Here is a 9,876-nt window from a genome sequence, read left to right as displayed (position 1 = left end):
AAAAGTGTACATCTAAAACGGAAATGCACAATGCACAAATGTAGAGAGAGATATTTCCAAAGAGTGTCTATATGTTTTAGGGATCGTATGCACTTTTTCGTTTTTATATCTAAAGTTTTGCAATCGTCGGGAAACGGGGGAGGCGGGCGATTTTTAACTGAGCGTTGACTTCAAATCCATAAGTCATTTCTTACAAAAATATAGCCCGTTACGCATGACATATCACTTTACAATGATCTATGATTGTTAGCTCAACATTTTGAATATGGGCAAAATAATGGCTTATTTGACTCGGGCAAATATCCCATCGCACGTTCACTTGAGAATTTAATGAGCGTTTGTTATTCTCTTTAAAAGCTTTGGATCCATAGGTCATTTGCATCTTTAACATGTTTCTGGCATGCATATCCATTTTTAAAACATGTGTAGAAAAATTGCCCTTCATGTAAAATTCCAAGATATTAGTTTTGGACTAGTGGAATTTCCCAAACTTGGATAACAAAACTTTTGTGTTCATTTGTGGTGTGTGAATAAATTTTCTTCAATTACTTTTTTTATTGTTTTAAACGTTTTCCGTACATCAACTATGAAATTTTCATTTTGCTGTGATCTATTTGCCTTTTTTGTTTACGGGATGAAGGGAGAGCAAAAAACCTCGAAGTTTTGATTTAAGAAAAATGTGTACATATAAAATGGAAATGCACAATGCACATATGTAGAGAGAGATAATTCCAAAGAGTGTTTGTAATTTTTAGGGATTGTCAACACCTTTTCGTTTTTATATGTCAGGTTTTGCAATCGTCGGGAAAAATGGGTTGCGGAGGATTTTTAACTGAGTGTTAAATTGCAATCCATAAGTCATTTCATAATAAATTATAGCCCATTACGCATGATAAATCACATTACAATAATCTATGATTAATTATGTCAGCTTTTTGCAAATTGGCAAAATAATGGCATGTTTGACTCGGTTAAATATCCTACCGCAAGTTCACTTGAGAATTTAATGAGCGTTTGTTATTCTCATTAAAAGCTTTGCATCCATAGCTCATTTGCATCTTTACCATGTTTCAAACATGCATATCCATTTTTAAAACATGTGTGGACGAAATCTCTTTCTTGCAAAATTCAGAGCTATTAGGGTTAAACTAGTGGAATTTCCCAAAATTGGATAACAAAACTTTTGTGTTCATTTGTGTTGGGTGAATAAATTTTTTTTATTTATATTTGTTATTGTTTTAAATTTTTTCCATACATCAACTATAAATTTACATTTTGTTGTTAGCTTTTTTCCTTGTTTGTTTTTGGGAAGAAAGGAGAGCGAAAAGTTAAATTTTTTATTTAAGAAAAAAGTGTACATCTAAAATGTAAAAGCACAATGCACAATTGTAGGGAGAGATAATTCCAAAGAATGTCTGTAATTTTCAGGGATTGTAAGCTCTTTTTTAGTTTTTATATCTGAGGTTTTTCAATCGTCGGGAAAAAATGGTGGTAGAGGATTTTTAACTGATTTTTGAATTGCAATCCATAAGTCATTTCATACAAAAATATAGCCCGTTACGCATGATAAATCATATTACAATCATCTATGATTGTTAGATCAAATTTTTGAAATTGGGCAAAATAATGACTTGTTAGACTCGGGTAAATATCCCACCGCACGTTCACTTGAGAATTTAATGAGCGTTTGTTATTCTCTTTAAAAGCTTTGGATCCATAGGTCATTTGAATCTTTATCATGTTTCAAGCATGCATATCCATTTTTAAAACATGTGTAGAAAAAATCTCCTTCATATAAAATTCCAAGCTTAATAGGGTTGGACTATTGGAATTTCCCAAACTTGGATAACAAAACTTTTGTGCTCATTTGTGGTGTGTGAATTGATTTTTTTTATTTCCATAAGTTATTATTTTAAATATTTCCCACACATCAACTATAAATTTTTTATTATGTTGTGATCTTTTTTGCCTTTTTTGTTTACGGGATGATGGGGGAGTGAAAACTCAAAGTTCTTATTTAAGAAAAAAGTGTACATCTAAAATGGAAATGCACAATGCACAAATGTAGAGAGAGATATTTCCAAAGAGTGTCTGTATGTTTTAGGGATCGTATGCACTTTTTCGTTTTTATATCTAAGGTTTTCCAATCGTCGGGAAACGGGGGAGGCTGGCGATTTTTAACTGAGTGTTGACTTCAAATCCATAAGTCATTTCTTACAAAAATATAGCCCGTTACGCATGACATATCACTTTACAATGATCTATGATTGTTTGCTCAACTTTTTGAATATGGGCAAAATAATGGCTTATTTGACTCGGGGAAATATCCCACCGCACGTTCACTTGAGAATTTAATGAGCGTTTGTTATTCTCTTTAAAAGCTTTGGATCCATACGTCATATGAATCTTTAACATGTTTCTGGCATGCATATTCATTTTTAAAATATGTGTAGAAAAATTGCCCTTCATGTAAAATTCCAAGATATTAGTTTTGGAATAGTGGAATTTCCCAAACTTGGATAACAAAACTTTTGTGTTCATTTGTGGTGTGTGAATAAATTTTCTTCAGTTACTTTTTTTATTGTTTTAAACGTTTTCCGTACATCAACTATGAAATTTTCATTTTGTTGTGATCTATTTGCCTTTTTTGTTTACGGGATGAAGGGAGAGCGAAAAACCTCGAAGTTTTGATTTAAGAAAAATGTGTACATATAAAACGGAAATGCACAATGCACATATGTAGAGAGAGATAATTCCAAACATTGTTTGTAATTTTTAGGGATTGTCAGCACCTTTTCGTTTTTATATCTCAGGTTTTGCAATCGTCGGGAAAAATGGGTTGCGGAGGATTTTTAATTGAGTGTTGAATTGCAATCCATAAGTCATTTCATAACAATATATAGCCCGTTACACATGATAAATCACATTACAATCATCTATGATTAATTATATCAGCTTTTTGCGAATGGGCAAAATAATGGCATGTTTGACTCGGGTAAATATCCCACCGCAAGTTCACTTGAGAATTTAATGAGCATTTTTTATTCCCTTTGAAAGCTTTGCATCCATAGCTCATTTGCTTCGTTAACATGTTTCAAACACGCATATCCATTTTTAAAACATGTGTGGACGAAATCTCTTTCTTGCAAAATTCCAAGTTATTAGGGTTAAACTAGTGGAATTTCCCAAAATTGGATAACAAAACTTTTGTGTTCATTTGTGTTGGGTGAATAAATTTTCTTTATTTATATTTTTTATTGTTTTAGAATTTTTCCATACATCAACTATAAAATTTTCATTTTGTTGTAAGCTTTTTGCCTTGTTTGTTTTCGGGATGAAGGGAGAGCGAAAAGTCAAAGTTTTGATTTAAGGAAAAAGGGTACATCTAAAATGGAAAAGCACAATGCACAATTGTAGGGAGAGATAATTCCAAAGAGTGACTGTAATTTTTAGGGATTGTAAGCTCTTTTTAGTTTTTATATCACCGGTTTTGCAATCGTAGGGAAAAATTGGTGGCAGAGGATTTTTAACTGATTATTGAATTGCAATCTATAAGTCATTTCATACAAAAATATGACCCGTTACGCATGATAAATCACTTTACAATCATCTATGATTGTTAGGTCAAATTATTGAAAATGGGCAAAATATTGACTTGTTAGACTCGGGTAAATATCCCACCGCACGTTCACTTGAGAATTTAATGAGCGTTTGTGATTCTCTTTAAAAGCTTTGGATCCATAGGTCATTTGAATCTTTAACATGTTTCAAGCATGCATATCCATTTTTAAAACATGTGTAGAAAAAATCTCCTTCATATAAAATTCCAAGCTTAATAGGGTTGGACTATTGGAATTTCCCAAACTTGGATAACAAAACTTTTCTGTTCATTTGTGGAGTGTGAATTGATACTTTTTATTTACATAAGTTATTATTTTAAATATTTCCCACACATCAACTATAAAATTTTTATTATGTTGTGATCTTTTTTGCCTTTTTTGTTTATGGAATGATGGGGAAGTGAAAACTCAAAGTTCTTATTTAAGAAAAAAGTGTACATCTAAAATGGAAATGCACAATGCACAAATGTAGAGAGAGATATTTCCAAAGAGTGTCTGTATGTTTTAGGGATCGTATGCACTTTTTCTTTTTTATATCTAAGGTTTTGTAATCGTCGGGAAACGGGGGAGGCGGGCTATTTTTAACTGAGTGTTGACTTCAAATCCATAAGTCATTTCTTTCAAAAATATAGACCGTTACACATGACATATCACTTTACAATCATCTATGATTGTCAGCTCAACTTTTTGAATATGGCAAAATAATGGTTTGTTTGACTCGGGCAAATATCCCACCGCACGTTCACTTGAGAATTTAATGAGCGTTTGTTATTCTCTTTAAAAGCTTTGGATCCATAGGTCATTTGAATCTTTAACATGTTTCTGGCATGCATATCCATTTTTAAAACATGTGTAGAAAAATTACCCTTCATGTAAAATTCCAAGATATTAGTTTTGGACTAGTGGAATTTCCCAAACTTGGATAACAAAACTTTTGTGTTCATTTGTGGTGTGTGAATAAATTTTCTTCAGTTACTTTTTTTATTGTTTTAAACGTTTTCTGTACATCAACTATGAAATTTTCATTTTGCTGTAATCTATTTACCTTTTTTGTTTAACGGATGAAGGGAGAGCAAAAAACCTCGAAGTTTTGATTTAAGAAAAATGTGTACATATAAAACGGAAATGCACAATGCACATATGTAGAGAGAGATAATTGCAAAGAGTGTTTGTAATTTTTAGGGATTGTCAGCACCTTTTCAATTTTATATCTCAGGTTTTGCAATCGTCTGGAAAAATGGGTTGCGGAGGATTTTTAACTGAGTGTTGAATTGCAATCCATAAGTCATTTCATAAAAAAATATAGCCCGTTACACATGATAAATCACATTACAATCATCTATGATTAATTATATCAGCTTTTTGCGAATGGGAAAAATAATGGCATGTTTGACTCGGGTAAATATCCCACCGCAAGTTCACTTGAGAATTTAATGAGCGTTTGGTATTCTGTTTAAAAGCTTTGCATCCATAGCTCATTTGCTTCTTTAACATGTTTCAAACACGCATATCAATTTTTAAAACATGTGTGGTCGAAATCTCTTTCTTGCAAAATTCCAAGCTAATAAAATTTACATTTTGTTGTAACCTTTTTGCCTTGTTTGTTTTCGGGATGAAGGGAGAGCGAAAAATTAAAGTTTTGATTTATGAAAAAAGGGTACATCTAAAATGGAAAAGCACAATGCACAATTGTACGGAGAGATAATTCCAAAGAGTGTCTGTAATTTTTAGGGATTGTAAGCTCTTTTTAGTTTTTATATCTCTGGTTTCGCAATCGTCGGGAAAAATTGGTGGCAGAGGATTTTTAACTGAGTGTTAAATTGCATTCCATAAGTCATTTCATACAAAAATATAGCTCGTTATGCATGATAAATCACTTTACAATCATCTGTGATTGCTAGATCAAATTTTTGAAAATGGGCGAAATAATGACTTGTTAGACTCGGGTAAATATCCCACCGCACGTTCACTTGAGAATTTAATGAGCGTTTGTTATTCTCTTTAAAAGCTTTGGATCCATAGGTCATTTGAATCTTTAATATGTTTCAAGCATGCATATCCATTTTTAAAAAAACTGTAGAAAAAATCTCCCTCTTGTAAAATTCCAAGCTTAATAGGGTTGGACTAATGGAATTTCCCAAACTTGGATAACAAAAATTTTGTGTTCATTTGTGGTGTGTGAATAGATATTTTTTTTTGCATTAGTTATTATTTTAAATATTTTCCACACATCAACTATAAAATTTTTATTTTGTTGTGATCGTTTTTGCCTCTTTTGTTTGCGGGATAAAGGGGGAGCGAAAACTCAAAGTTCTGATTTAAGAAAAAAATGTACATCTAAAATGGAAATGCACAATGCACAAATGTAGAGAGAGATATTTCCAAAGAGTGTCTGTATGTTTTAGGGATTGTATACACTTTCGTTTTTATATCTAAGGTTTTACAATCGTCGGGAAACGGGGGAGGCGGGCGATTTTCAATTGAGTGTTGACCTCAAATCCATATGTCATTTCTTACAAAAATATAGCCCGTTACGCATGACAAATCACTTTACAATCATCTATGATTGTTAGCTCAACTTTTTGAATATGGGCAAAATAATGGCTTGTTTGACTCGAGCAAATATCCCACCGCACGTTCACTTGAGAATTTAATGAGCGTTTGTTATTCTCTTTAAAAGCTTTTGATCCATAGGTCATTTGAATCTTTAACATGTTTCTGGCATGCATATCCATTTTTAAAACATGTGTAGAAAAAATTCCCTTCAAGTAAAATTCCAAGATATTAGTTTTGGACTGGTGGAATTTCCCAAACTTGGATAACAAAACTTTTGTGTTCATTTGTGGCGTGTGAATAGATATTTTTTTTTACATTAGTTATTATTTTAAATATTTTCCACACATCAACTATTAAAATTTTTATTTTGTTGTGATCCTTTTTGCCTTTTTTGTTTACTGGATGAAGGGGGAGCGAAAACTCAAAGTTCTGATTTAAGAAAAAAGTGTACATCTAAAATGAAAATGCACAATGCACAAATGTAGAGAGAGATGTTTCCAAAGAGTGTCTATATATTTTAGGGACCGTATGCACTGTTTCGTTTTTATATCTATGGTTTTGCAATCGTCGGGAAACGGGGGAGGCTGGCAATTTTTAACTGAGTGTTGACTTAAAATCCATAAGTCATTTCTTACAAAAATATAGCCCGTTACGCATGACAAATCACTTTACAATCATCTATGGTTTTTAACTCAACTTTTTGAATATGGCAAAATATTGGCTTGTTTGACTCGGGCAAATATCCCACCGCATGTTCACTTGAGAATTTAATGACCATTTTTTATTCTCTTTAAAAGCTTTGGATCCATAGGTCATTTGAATCTTTAACATGTTTCTGGCATGCATATTAATTTTTAAAACATGTATAGAAAAAATCCCCTTCATGTAAAATTCCAAGATATTAGCTTTGGACTAGTGGAATTTCCCAAACTTGGATAACAAAACTTTTGTGCTCATTTGTGGTGTGTGAATAAATTTTCTTCATTTACTTTTTTTATTGTTTTAAACTTTTTCCGTACATCAACTATGAAATTTTCATTTTGCTGTGATCTATTTGCCTTTTTTGTTTACTGGATGAAGGGAGAGCAAAAAACTCGAAGTTTTGATTTAAAAAAAATGTATACATCTGAAACGGAAATGCACAATGCACATATGTAGAGGGAGATAATTCCAAAGAGTGTCTGCAATTTTTAGGGATTGTAAGCACCTTTTCGTTTTTAAATCTCAGGTTTTGCAATCATCGGGAAAAATGGGTTGCGGAGGATTTTTAACTGACTGTTGAATTGCAATCCATAAGTTGTTTCATACAAAAATGTAGTCCGTTATGCATGATAAATCACATTACAATCATCTATGATTAATTATGTCAGGTTTTTGCAAATGGGCAAAATAATGGCATGTTTGACTCGGGTAAATATCCCACCGCAAGTTCTCTTGAGAATTTAATGAGCGTTTGTTATTCTCTTTAAAAGCTTCGCATCCATAGCTCATCTGCATCTTTAACATGTTTCAAACATGCATATCCATTTTTAAAACATGTGTGGATGAAATCTCTTTCTTGCAAAATTCCAAGCTATTAGGGTTAAACTAGTGGAATTTCCTAAAATTGGATAACAAAACGTTAGTGTTCATTTGCGTTGGTTGAATAAATTTTATTTATTTATATTTTTTATTGTTTTAATTTTTTCCATACATCACGTCTAAAATTTTCATTTTGTTGTAAGCTTTTTGCTTTGTTTGTTTCCGAGATGAAGGGAGAGCGAAAAGTCAAAGTTTTGATTTAAGAAAAAACTGTACATCTAAAATGGAAAAGCACAATGCACAATTGTAGGGAGAGATAATTCCAAAGAGTGTCTGTAATTTTAGGGATTGTAAGCTCTTTTTAGTTTTTATATATCAGGTTTTGCAATCGTCGGGAAAAATTGGTGGCGGAGGATTTTTAACTGAGTGTTGAATTGCAATCCATAAGTCATTGCATACAAAAATATAGCCCGTTACGCGTGATAAATCACCTTACAATCATCTATGATTGTTAGATCAAATTTTTGAAAATGGGCAAAATAATGACTTGTTAGACTCTGGTAAATATCCCATCGCACGTTGTCTTGAGAATTTAATGTGCATTTGTTATTCACTTTTAAAGCTTTGGATCTATAGGTCATTTGAATCTTTAACATGTTTAAAGCAAGCATATCCATTTTTAAAACATGTGCAGAAAAAATCTCCTTCATGTAAAATTCCAAGCTTAATAGGGTTGGAGTAATGGAATTTCCGAAACTTGGATAACAAAACTTTTATGTTCATTTGTGGTGTGTGAATAGATATTTTTTATTTACATTAGTTATTATTTTAAATATTTTCCACACATCAACTATAAAATTTTTATTTTGTTGTGATCTTTTTTGCCTTTTTTGTTTACGGGATGAAGGGGGAGCGAAAACTCAAAGTTCTGATTTAAGAAAAAAAGTGTACATCTAAAATGGAAATGCACAATGCACAAATGTAGATAGAGATATTTCCAAAGAGTTTTTGTAAGTTTTAGGCATCGTATGCACTCTTTAGTTTTTATATCTAAGGTTTTGCAATGGTCGGGAAACGGGGGAGGCGGGCGATTTTTATCTGAGTGTTGACTTCAAATCCACAAGTCATTTCTTACAGAAATATAGCCCGTTATGCATGACAAATCACTTTACAATCACCTATGATTGTTTGCTCAACTTTATGAATATGGGCAAAATAATGGCTTGCTTGACTCGGGCAAATATCCCACCGCACGTTCACCTGAGAATTTAGTGAGCGTTTGTTATTCTCTTTAAAAGCTTTGGATCCATAGGTCATTTAAATCTTTAGCATGTTTCTGGCATGCATATCCATTTTTAAAATATGTGTAGAAAAAATCTCCTTCATGTAAAATTCCAAGATATTAGTTTTGGACTAGTGGAATTTCCCAGACTTGGATAACAAAACTTTTGTGTTCATTTGTGGTGTGTGAATTAATTTTATTCATTTACTTTTTTATTATTTTAAACTTTTTCCGTACATGCTCTATGAAATTTTCTTTTTGCTTTGATCTATTTGCCTTTTTTGTTTACGGGATGAAGGGAATGCGAAAACTCGAAGTTTTGATTTAAGAAAAATGTGTACATCTAAAACGGAAATGCAAAATGCACATATGTAGAGAGAGATAATTCCAAAAAGTGTCTGTAATTTTTCAGGATTTTAAGCACCTTTTCGTTTTTATATCTCAGGTTTTGCTATCGTAGGGAAAAATGGATTTCGGAGGATTTTTAACTGAGTGTTGAATTGCAATCCATAAGTCATTTCATACAAAAATATAGCCCGTTACGCATGATAAATCACATTACAATCATCTATGATTAATTATGTCAGCTTTTTGCAAATGGGCAAAATAATGGCATGTTTGACTTCGGTAAATATCCCACCGCAAGTTCACTTGAGAATTTAATGAGCGTTTGTAATTATCTTTAAAAGCTTTGCATCCATAGCTCATTGGCATCTTTAACATGTTTCAAACATGCATATCCATTTTTAAAACATGTGTGGATGAAATCTCTTTCTTGCAAAATTCCAAGCTATTAGGGTTAAACTAGTGGAATTTCCCAAAATTGGATTACAAAACTTTTGTGTTCATTTGTGTTGGGTGAATATATTTTCTTGATTTATATTTTTATTGTTTTAA

This window comes from Aristolochia californica, unplaced genomic scaffold (assembly GCF_029961685.1).
Source record: "Aristolochia californica isolate CCGP_79_NKW_82.1479 unplaced genomic scaffold, dmAriCali1.0.hap1 SCAF_5, whole genome shotgun sequence".
Classification (NCBI taxonomy): Eukaryota; Viridiplantae; Streptophyta; class Magnoliopsida; order Piperales; family Aristolochiaceae; genus Aristolochia; species Aristolochia californica.
This window is presented reverse-complemented; position numbering follows the sequence as displayed.